Below are 12,161 nucleotides of genomic sequence, written 5' to 3'. Positions count from 1 at the left end.
TAGTTTCCACAGCATGGTAATTAGCATGTTAATTATGTTCAAGTTTATTTAGCATGCTAACAGAAAGGCTTATTATTCCATAAACACTGTAATACGTTACACAGGCAGCACACACACACACACACACACACACACCTGCTTCACTCATTTCTGGTGAACACATACATTAGCTTTATTGAATACTTAAGATGTGTCCCGCTAATTAGTTTTCCTGAGGCTAACTCAACTCTCTCTCCTCCACTGACCTTCCTCAGAGGTCTTAGCATCATTACTTGATTAGCTGATTGGCGGCCATGTTTAATATTTTGTTATCATGTCACACTGATTAAATATGCCACCCTGACCTTGGCTATGATGTAGCCCTTGAGCGCGAGCAGACGGTAACGTGTGTGGCGCAAGGTGAGACACGTGTTAAAGGACAACATTTCCATGAGAATGGCCCGGTGTGCACTTGATTGAGGGTTTGCTTGAGCTAGCTGCCTTACACAGGAGTTATTATGGTGCAAATCACAAATTAGTGGTAACTTTAAGGCAAACATCTACATGCAATGGAGTCCCTTACAGGACAGGCCCAGAATGTTTTTTCCCCTCACATAAGTTTTCTTTCCTTTGCAATAAGTTTGCATTCCTCACAATAGGTTTGCATTCTTTCACATTAAGTTTGCGCTCCTTTCCAATAAATTTGCGCTCCTTTCCAATAAATTTGCGCTCCATTCCAATAAGTTTGCGCTCATTCACAGTAAGTTTGCGCTCCTTTCCAATAGGTTTGCGTTCCCTCACAACAGGATTGCATACCCCTCAATAAATTTGCGTTCCCTCGCAATAAGTTTGCATTCTTTCACATTAAGTTTGCGCTCCTTCACCGTAAGTTTGCGCTCCTTTCCAATAAATTTGCGCTCCTTCGCAATAAGTTTGCGTTCCCTCACAATAGGTTTGCATACCCCTCAATAAATTTGCGTTCCCCCTCAATACGTTTGCGTTCCTTCACAATAAGTTTGCGTTCCCCCTCAATAAGTTTGCGTTCCTTCGCAGTAAGTTTGCGTTCCTTCGCAGTAAGTTTGCGCTCCGTCGCAGTAAGTTTGCGCTCCGTCGCAATAAGTTTTTATACCTATCAATATGTTTGCATTCCTTCGCAGTAAGTTTGCGCTCCTTCGAAGTAAGTTTGCGCTCCTTCGCAGTAAGTTTGCGCTCCTTCGCAGTAAGTTTGCACTCCTTCGCAGTAAGTTTGCAGTCCTTCGCAGTAAGTTTGCGTTCCCCCTCCATACGTTTGCGTTCCCCCTCCATACGTTTGCGTTCCCCCTCAATATGTTTGCGTTCATGCACAATAAGTTTGCGTTCCCCCTCCATACGTTTGCATTCCTTCACAATAAGTTTGTGTTCCCCCTCAATAAGTTTGCGTTCCTTCACAGTAAGTTTCATTCTGTCGCAATACGTTTTTATCCCCCTCAATAAGTTTGCGTTCCCCCTCAATAAGTTTGCGCTCCTTCGCAGTAAGTTTGCGCTCCTTCGCAGTAAGTTTGCGCTCCTTCGCAGTAAGTTTGCGCTCCTTCGCAGTAAGTTTGCGTTCCTTCGCAGTAAGTTTGCGTTCCCCCTCCATACGTTTGCGTTCCCCCTCCATACGTTTGCGTTCCCCCTCAATACGTTTGCGTTCCTGCACAATAAGTTTGCGTTCCTGCACAATAAATTTTTATCCCCCTCAATAAGTTTGCGTTCCCCCTCAATACATTTGCATTCCCCTCAATAAGTTTGCGCTCCTTCGCAGTAAGTTTGCGTTCCCCTTCCATACGTTTGCGTTCCCCCTCCATACGTTTGTGTTCCCGCTCAATACGTTTGCGTTCCCCCTCCATACGTTTGCGTTCCCCCTCCATACGTTTGCGTTCCCCCTCCATACGTTTGCGTTCCCCCTCAATACGTTTGCGTTCCTGCACAATAAGTTTGCGTTCCTTCACAATAAGTTTTTATCCCCCTCAATAAGTTTGCGTTCCCCCTCAATACGTTTGCGTTCCTGCACAATAAGTTTGCGTTCCTTCACAATAAGTTTTTATCCCCCTCAATAAGTTTGCGTTCCCCCTCAATACGTTTGCGTTCCTTCACAATAAGTTTGCGTTCTGTCGCAATACGTTTTTATCCCCCTCAATAAGTTTGCGTTCCCCCTCAATACATTTGCATTCCCCTCAATAAGTTTGCGCTCCTTCGCAGTAAGTTTGCGTTCCTTCGCAGTAAGTTTGCGTTCCCCCTCCATACGTTTGCGTTCCCCCTCCATACGTTTGCGTTCCCCCTCAATACTTTGCGTTCCCCCTCCATACGTTTGCGTTCCCCCTCCATACGTTTGCGTTCCCCCTCCATACGTTTGCGTTCCCCCTCAATACGTTTGCGTTTCTGCACAATAAGTTTGCGTTCCTTCACAATAAGTTTTTATCCCCCTCAATAAGTTTGCGTTCCCCCACAATACGTTTGCGTTCCTGCACAATAAGTTTGCGTTCCTTCACAATAAGTTTTTATCCCCCTCAATAAGTTTGCGTTCCCCCTCAATACATTTGCGTTCCTTCACAATAAGTTTGCGTTCTGTCGCAATACGATTTTATCCCCCTCAATAAGTTTGCGTTCCCCCTCAATAAGTTTGCATTCCCCTCAATAAGTTTGCGTTCCTTCGCAGTAAGTTTGCGTTCCTTCGCAGTAAGTTTGCGTTCCTTCGCAGTAAGTTTGCGTTCCCCCTCCATACGTTTACGTTCCTTCGCAGTAAGTTTGCGTTCTGTCGCAATACGTTTTTATCCCCCTCAATAATTTGCGTTCCCCCTCAATAAGTTTGCGTTCCTTCACAATAAGTTTGCGTTCCTTCGCAGTAAGTTTGCGTTCCCCCTCCATACATTTGCGTTCCCCCTCAATAGGTTTGTGTTCCTTCACAATAAGTTTGCGTTCCTTTGCAATAAGTTTTTATCCCCCTCAATATGTTTGCGTTCCCTCGTAATACGTTTGCGTTCCCCCTCAATACGTTTTGCGTTTCCTCAATAAATTTACCATGTTTTTACTACAGTAACCAAATGTTTTGCTTGATATTTGTAGGGAAACCGTAGTGATGATACAGGAAAATTGTGGTTAGAAAATGTATAATTTTGTGGTTATTATGGTTTAACTATACAAATAACATTTGTATAGGTTTTCATAAGCTGTAAGCCATAATCATAAAAATTATATCAAATAAAGGCTTGAAATATCTTACTTTGCTTGTAATGAGTCTATATAATATATTAGTTTCACCTTTTAAGTTGAATTACTGAAATTAATGAACTTTTGCATGATATTCTAATTTTTCGAGTTTCACCTGTATAGTTAACTATATTAATATTGTAAACTGTTGTAACCAGTTTTTGGTGGAAATAATTTTTCTATAGTAATATTGTAGTAAAAAGTATGTTTTGTATGCATGCTTTTCTGGCAGAACCCATGGTTGTAATACAGCATGCTGGTTTTACTATAAATTGGCCACGGTAATTATTGTGGTTACTATGGTTTTACTACAAATGATATTTATCAAGGTTAAAATATGGTTACTAAAGTTAACAATGGTAATTTAATGGGAGGCAACTCAGAATGTATTGCGAAGGCATGCAAAACTATTTCAGGATAAAAGATCCCACCCTGTCCTTCAACGGGCTCCGTAATCTGCAACCTAAAAGTTGACAAAAGAAACTTCCAGCCGATCCAATCAATACCCTCTAGAATGAGAATGTCCCTCAACTAAATTATATAAGCTACCAACTAGCATAGGGCAAAGACTAGCAAAGGGTGCCTTTGGAGGGCAGAACTGAGAATTGAGCTGACTGTATTAATGCAACTGCACCCATAGAGAGAGCTGTTGTCCCTAAACAGTAAGATAAGAGTCAAAATGGCAAAGTGACATTTGTTTAAATTTAAATTACATTAATTTTGATTTGTTACATTATATTTCCATTGTGTAGTATTGTGCAAAAATGCACATAATTATCTTCTTCCAGCGCTGGAGTGAATAAACTCACTCCACCTGTGGTTCCTCTGAACTGACTTCATACGTCTACTAAAAATCACCAGTCTTGTCATCATTTACTCACCCTCATGCTGTTTTAAACCTGTATGACTTCATAACTTCCTTGGAACACAGAAAGAGATGTCGAGCATCGTTTTAGTCTAAATCACTTTTCACTTTTAGTGCAATTTCTTTCTTTCTTCATTCAATGAAAGTGAATGGTGACCGATGCTTTCATTCTGCTAAACATACATGTCATTAAATGTTCCTTGACGTGTACTTTCTGGGCCCACTGTAAATATGTAATCAGTATCGGAGAGTAGAGAGTATCCGATGAAACAACTGGTGTGTCAAGAGCTATTTTAAACCGCCGCCACATTCATTTGCACTTCAGTTAAATCAGTAATTGTTTAATTAAAGCAGTCTGACCGCTGACGAGCCTCTAGAGACGAGTCAATCTTAGTGACAGGAACAACAATAAGCGGTTATGATGACAATGTACTCTAGATTGTGGACAGACATGCTTGTAATATCTGTGGCTCAGTTAAGATCATATTTCCTGTGGCATCTGTCACCATGAGAGTTATAAACAGACATACGGGACGAGTTTACGCCAGTAATAACCTATGTTATAAGATAGAACATCACATTAAATACCACATGTCATACGTAGCTCTGGATATACTGTTGTTGCACATTTTTGAGCAGGTGATTTATTTGTTTAGGATGACAAAACTGTAAATACAAAGACTTCAGACTTCCCATGTTACGGTCACTGACATTAACTTGCCTTTAGTTAATAGTTGATTTAGTAAAACACAATGCATCTCTGTGCTAATGTGAGTGGTGATGTTGATCAAACAAACAGTTAGTCCCACCCCCAAACTCACGCCATTGGCCGAGTCACTTGCTCAAAACAAACAGAGGAGAATATGTATCGTTAGATTATTTGATGTGTATGTCACATTGTAAAGATAATGGGCTTATTTGTTTAGTTTTATTCAGATTTTGTCCCCTTTATTGTTATAGTTGTTGATATGTGTTGCTTTGCCACTTCCATACAGGCCGAAAAATGTAACCCTTTAAGCTCTGAAGGTGTTTTTAAAGATTTCCCATTTCAGTGGCATAGATGAAATTTAAGGCATACAACTAAGGGAAATATTTTTTTTTTTAAAACATGGAGGGTCGAGTGTTTGGTATCATTGTAAAGAAAACTTTTCCATTTTTTAAATAATATAGATTGTGATAAATTCTGAAACTCTCAGCCTAAAAAAATGCTGAAAAATCACACACAAAACTGAGCCAAATGTATTTATTTTTTGTCTTATTTGACATTTATAAATCAAATTTATATCTAATTTAAATCTTATTTATATGTTTAAATAAGCTGGCTCTGAAAAACTGCTTTTGTTTTCTTCCCAATCGTGTCGACTGTATCTGTATCTGACTGTATCTGTGTTGATACGACAAAGCAATATAAAGTTCTAACATTACAAATATAATGTATCATAGTGTCCAAAAACATCTCCAAACAAATAAAAGATAATAATTGTACATAAGAACTAATTACACATGCAAACACAACAATGACTAAAGGTTTGCATAGCATGCAGACATGATTTTAGTCATGAGATTTCACAGAATGAGTTTCATTCTGTGTCATTTGAGTCATCATTGAGTCTGTGTCGTGTATTTGGCGCCATCTCCTGGTGGTCATATGTAACATTGTGCTTCATGTGGATTATCTAATGATCTACACATCTGATTATCTTGTGTGTGGACTCGTTTGAAAGATTTGAAAGTCATTTTTGTGAAGTTATAAGCGAAAATGTGGCATACAAACAACACCAACATAATTGTCAAAGACATATATTTAGCTGTTACTCGCTATATTTCTGTCTGAGTAAAACAAATAGTCTGTTTGTATTTTACTCTTTGAGATCTTTCCAACAACATATGACACATGAATATTTGATGAGATTGTTGTTTCTACTGATTACAATAATATGTGCAGTACAATTTTTATTTATAAATTATTGTGGAGGTGAGGGCATTGTTGAGCGCCCGTCTGGAGAGAGAGACAGCAGTAAGGAGTTCCACCTGAGATTAATTGCTACTAACTACATTTTTGTGTTCGCAGTGAGAGACGGGGGAGATAAAAGATGACCCAGTCCACAGAGAGAGGAGAGAGTTGCCCAAGCTCTGGAATGGCCACAGGCACAATGGGCAGTCCACCTCTTACCGCTGCTGACTGGGGAGTCCCAACAACTCTCAGTCAACATCCTCCTGAGGTAATCTGAGCTGAAGAATGCCATCCTGCAGTGGGTTGGCCGCAGTCCAGATGATCACCGCCAGCAGTTCCGATCCTTAGCGCTGAGCAAAGTCGGCCGCCCGTTTGCCTTTGCTCAAAAGCTTTGTGACGCCTGTTGGCGGTGGGTGCTAGCTGAGGAGCCCAGCGATGTCACGGATGCCATCGATCTCATGGTGCTGTAACAATTTATCTCCCAACTACTGAAAGGACTGGCAGAGTGGGTCATGTGCCACTAACCAGCATCACTGAATAAAGCAGTACAGTTGGCGGAAGACCACTTAGCAGCGTATCTGGGGGCTGACTCTCTTTTTCTCTCTCTCTCTCTGTGGTTCCTCTCACTCCCCTTTCCCTGCCCCCTCCCCTCCTTCCTTTCGACCTATCCTGTTCCCACAGAAATGGTGGAGCATTCCTCCTAAACTGGTTCCCCGGCCTTGGGGGTGCATTAACACCCCTGTTTCTCTCTCCCCCAGCTCTGCCCATTCTTCCTCTCAGGTGGGGGAAGCTGCTGCCACGGGTGTGGGCTTGAGGTTTGGGCTGGTCTGTTGGAGTTGCGGGGAACTGGGACAAGTCCTCAAACAGTGCCCGGTGGAGGTGGAGATGTTGATCTGAGTCCCCGACACTCCACAGGCCACCCTCAATCAAGCCGGGATGTACCAAATACCCGTGAGTAATGGGGGGTACATACCAAGCCTTTGTGGATTCAGGTTGTAGCCAAAAATAATCTTGGGAGAAACCAGACTCACTGTGGGGGTCAGTTCCTCTCTGAGTAACCCCACCCTAACCCTAAACCAGACTCACTGTGGGGGTCAGTTCCCCTCTGACTAACCCCACCCTAACCCTAAACCAGACTCACTGTGGGGGCAAGTTCCCCTCTGACTAACCCCACCCTAACCCTAAACCATACTCGCTGTGGGGGCCAGTTCCCTTCTGACTAACCCCACCCTAACCCTAAACCAGACTCACTGTGGGGGCCAGTTCCCTTCTGATTAACCCCACCCTAACCCTAAACCAGACTCACTGTGGGGGTCAGTTCCTCTCTGAGTAACCCCACCCTAACCCTAAACCAGACTCGCTGTGGGGGCCAGTTCCCCTCAGACTAACCCCACCCTAACCCTAAACCAGACACACTGTGGGGGCCAGTTCCCCTCTGACTAACCCCACCCTAACCCTAAACCATACTCGCTGTGGGGGCCAGTTCCCCTCTGACTAACCCCACCCTAACCCTAAACCAGACACACTGTGGGGGCCAGTTCCCCTCTGACTAACCCCACCCTAACCCTAAACCATACTCGCTGTGGGGGCCAGTTCCCCTCTGACTAACCCCACCCTAACCCTAAACCAGACTCACTGTGGGGGCCAGTTCCCCTCTGACTAACCCCACCCTAACCCTAAACCAGACTCACTGTGGGGGCCAGTTCCCCTCTGACTAACCCCACCCTAACCCTAAACCAGACTCACTGTGGGGGTCAGTTCCCCTCTGACTAACTCCACCCTAACCCTAAACCAGACTCACTGTGGGGGTCAGTTCCCCTCTGACTAACTCCACCCTAACCCTAAACCAGACTCACTGTGGGGGTCAGTTCCCCTCTGACTAACCCCACCCCAACCCTAAACCAGACTCACTGTGGGGGTCAGTTCACCTCTGACTAACCCCAACCCTAAACCAGACTCACTGTGGGGGTCAGTTCCCCTCTGACTAACCCCACCCTAACCCTAAACCAGACTCACTGTGGGGGTCAGTTCCCCTCTGACTAACCCCACCCTAACCCTAAACCAGACTCACTGTGGGGGCCAGTTCCCCTCTGATTAACCCCACCCTAACCCTAAACCAGACTCACTGTGGGGGTCAGTTCCCCTCCGACTAACCCCACCCCAACCCTAAACCAGACTCACTGTGGGGGCCAGTTCCCCTCTGACTAACCCCACCCTAACCCTAAACCAGACTCAATGTGGGGGTCAGTTCCCCTCTGACTAACCCCACCCCAACCCTAAACCAGACTCACTGTGGGGGCCAATTCCCCTCTGACTAACCCCACCCTAACCCTAAACCAGACTCACTGTGGGGGTCAGTTCCCCTCTGACTAACATCATGAATATAATGTAAATATTACTTATGTATAGTTAAAGTCATGGTTTAAAATTATTAATCTAAGTTAGTGTTAAGGGTCAGTGTTTAAACATCGATTTTGTTTGAACTGTAAGATTAATGATTAATGTCTTTTGAAGTCCATCCTGGATTATCTGCAGAAGTTCACATAGATGCAATTGTCCTTGTTAATTGACTGATGAAGGGTTTTGTTTGCAATTAATTGATAGTTGATGTATTCCAATATAAGAGTGCAGTCCATCATTAGACCAAGGGCATGCAGCAGAGATCAATGAGATGCATTGCAGTTCAACCGGCAGGTCATTTCGGTGAGGTTTGGTGTGGTCCATCCTAAGTCAAAGGTTCAGGCAATGGCATATGAAGTGATGTCTTACATTTGGAGTTGACATCAGTTCATCCTCTGAAGCAAAAAACTGAAGTGATGTCTGGCTAGTGCCGGCTGTAATTTGTCGTCATCACTCAGAGACACGTAGCAGTGGAGTCCAACATCAAGCAGGAATGGAGCTGGATCCAGCCGGTTCTGGTGACCACAGAATAGGAGTCCCGGGGTTGAGACAGGGAAAAAAATTGAATAATATTATTCTATACTAAAGCAGCCTAATTGTGTGTTGATAGATAAATTAGGATAAAAACAGAGTGCATCCAAATAATGATCTGTAATAATTTAAGTTACAATTAGTGCTTTGGTAGAAAGAGATCTAATGTTTAGTGGCCCTACCTTTTATATGATGTTTATATTAAATTTTTTTGTTCTTTTCAAGTTTGACCTTAATGACATTTTTTCTTAATGATTTAGTGAGAGTTTTGTGTTTGATAGTTCGGGGAACAGACACAGTCTCTATGAGATATCTAGGTGACACAGTCTCTTTATGTTGTTTATGTGATCTGTGTGACGTCTCAATGCAGCTAGCAGACGTTTGGATTAGCCAGTGTGTCTGCTTCCTGTCCTGGGCCCCAGTTAGTCAGATACTTTCACTATTAAGACTATAAGCCAAATTACTTGAGAGGAGAGTGGCACCTTCCCTGGAGGGATAGAGTCCATCTCTCTTTAGCAGGTCAGGTCTACCCCAAAAACTCTATAAATCCTATGCTTTTCTCTGGACACCTCTCAGACATCCAGCCATTCAGTGACACTAATCTACTATAAACCTCATCACCACGATGAGTAGGGAGGGTGCCAGGTCATATTACAGTGTCTGACATCGTTTTTGCAATTTCACACACCTCTTTAACATTATCTTTAGTGGTCTCTGACAGGCGAAGCCGGACATCAGTAGTGCTAAATTTGATCTGATGTCAGACGCTCTGGTACCTGAAATGCATTTAACAATAGTGGCTGGAGTCTGTATTTCCATGTTCCTTACAATAGAATCACCAATAACAAGGGCTTTTTCAACATTATTCTCAGTGGGTGCATAACTGAGTGGGTAGAATTGATTGGAAACCCTAACAGGAATGGGAGAGTGGTGTCTCTTTGCTGAGCGAGTATGCCGTAGAGACATCAACCAAACGCCATGCTGCAGGTGTTCTACAGCTGGAACCAAAGTGTGTGTGTTGCTCGCTGCACTACCAGCATCCAAAACAGTATCTACCAGCTTCTCTTTCTTACTGACCTCCACTAGCATTCGGATGCATGTCTCTAACTCATTTATCTTCTCCATCTGCCTGACTAATTCCTTACATTTATCACAAGTGAATCCCTCACTGCTGATGGAAAAAGCTATAGTAAACATGTGGCATGCAATGCAGGAAGATATAACATGAGCGGATGCCATGACTTACCGCAATAGTTTGTTGTTGTTGTTATGGTTGTTCTTGAGCGGTGGGGGTTGGAGATCAGTGTGGTTCCCAATCAGCAGATGTTTGAGATTGATGCAATAATCCATGTAAAACACAGTGGAGAAAACAAATGCATGCAGTCGAGATGAGAGATGTTGACAAGCGGAAAAAGTGGAAAAAACAAAAATAAATTGAGAAATGGGTGCGAGTGGTATAATACATACAGGTGAAAGGGTAGAAAAGTGGAAAACCTGAAGCACCTGGTAAAATGGCAAAGGATAAAATGATGAAAGTGTAAGAATAAGAATTAGCAATGGTAAGCAGGCTAGCAAGCTACAAACACTTCTGCAGCATGCCGTCAGCAACAGGAACAGGGTCTAGAGTATTGTTCAGTTTCACACTGTTTGTGTGTGTTTTTGTGTGTGTCTGTGTGAGAGGCAAGGTCAGTTGTCCCCTTGATGATCACACAAACACACAGCAACACTAAGACTCAAAGCTTAAACAGGACAGAAATAGAGACAAGGCTTCACTGGCTGAACTTTAGACACATAATGGAACTGTGTTGTATCTTCCGTTTGAGAGTAGATTGAGATCTCTTCTTAACCTATTTTAATCAAAAGAGCATATTAATGTTACAATGAACACAAAGGTTGTCACTTAACACATGTTTTTAAGGTCTCACCTTGCTTGTTGAGAACTTATACATTCTGAGAAGAACATTTTATTGCTCAAACATTTCTCTGTCGTAGCTCGAGACTCAATGGAGTTCTGTGTCTCCGATGTTTCTCCTAAATGATTAAAATGAGACTTAACTGCCCTACAAAACCAAACACAGTAACTACTACAACACTAAAACCAAGAAATATGGCTTTAAAGTTGTTGTTGTTATTTTTTTTATTTTGTATTCTGTTTTATCTCATTTTAAAAATAGTTGAGCAAACTTGGAGAAACGATTGAGACATTAAAGAGAACGTGTTTGTGCATGACGTGAGTGGAAAGGTTTAATTTACATATAAAATATTGTTCTTTAGATGTTATTCTTATGGACATTTTTAATGAAGTTAGCCTCAAGAGACGTGAGAGATAATAACCAATCATTCCACCATAGACAAGAAGTGTTTGGATTTTTAAAATAACCCAACTTATTACATATATGAAACACATTTTTCTTGTTGATTTATTCTTTAAATATAAAATATAAACTTGCAAAATGCCATTAATTTGACAGCAATATGATTAGTGATTTTTGCATTTGTAAAAAATACACACTAAAATCTTTTTCATACCTTTAACTTTGTGCGACCCCACATACACATGCGTGGACGTTGTATTTTGGCACCACTACACGCATCGCATAATTTAAATGAATAAAAACTGACTGAATACAGTCCACAAGACTCTAGACTGTCATTTAAGGGTTAAACTTCTGCCGCACCGAGTCACGTGACACAACAACATGATGTTGATTTCTGTAAAGCGCTCCAACGGCCGCAGCGCCAACAAAAGTGCCTCTGGTGAGAAACCTCTTTAAGTGTTTTCATTGAAACCTGTTTGGCTGTAAAGAGGAGAGTCTCTAGTTTCATTTGATATGCCGCTTTAAAATATCGGTCATTTTTCGTGCATTTGCAACCTGGATACATGATCTCCACATACGTGGAAATTGGCACCACATTTCCTCAAAAGTACAAAAACATGATTATTGTTATTTTTAACAACTTCCAACATTAAACATGTAAAACACTTTCTCTCTAAATCAGATTTAGAAATTGTGATTCATACACGCGTCAAATAGTGTCAAGGTTCGATTACTGCGACTCATTGACCCGCTCTACCACCTATAATGAAGGATAGATTTAAAAATTCAATCTGGTCACGCACCTCAATATCTCTGTGACCTTCCTGTCCCTTACTCTCCTACTAGAGCACTTATGTCAGCTGACCAACACCTGCGGAAAGTTCCT

Source organism: Xyrauchen texanus, chromosome 9 (assembly GCF_025860055.1).
Source record: "Xyrauchen texanus isolate HMW12.3.18 chromosome 9, RBS_HiC_50CHRs, whole genome shotgun sequence".
NCBI classification, from domain to species: Eukaryota; Metazoa; Chordata; class Actinopteri; order Cypriniformes; family Catostomidae; genus Xyrauchen; species Xyrauchen texanus.
Note: the sequence above shows the minus strand (reverse complement) of the source record.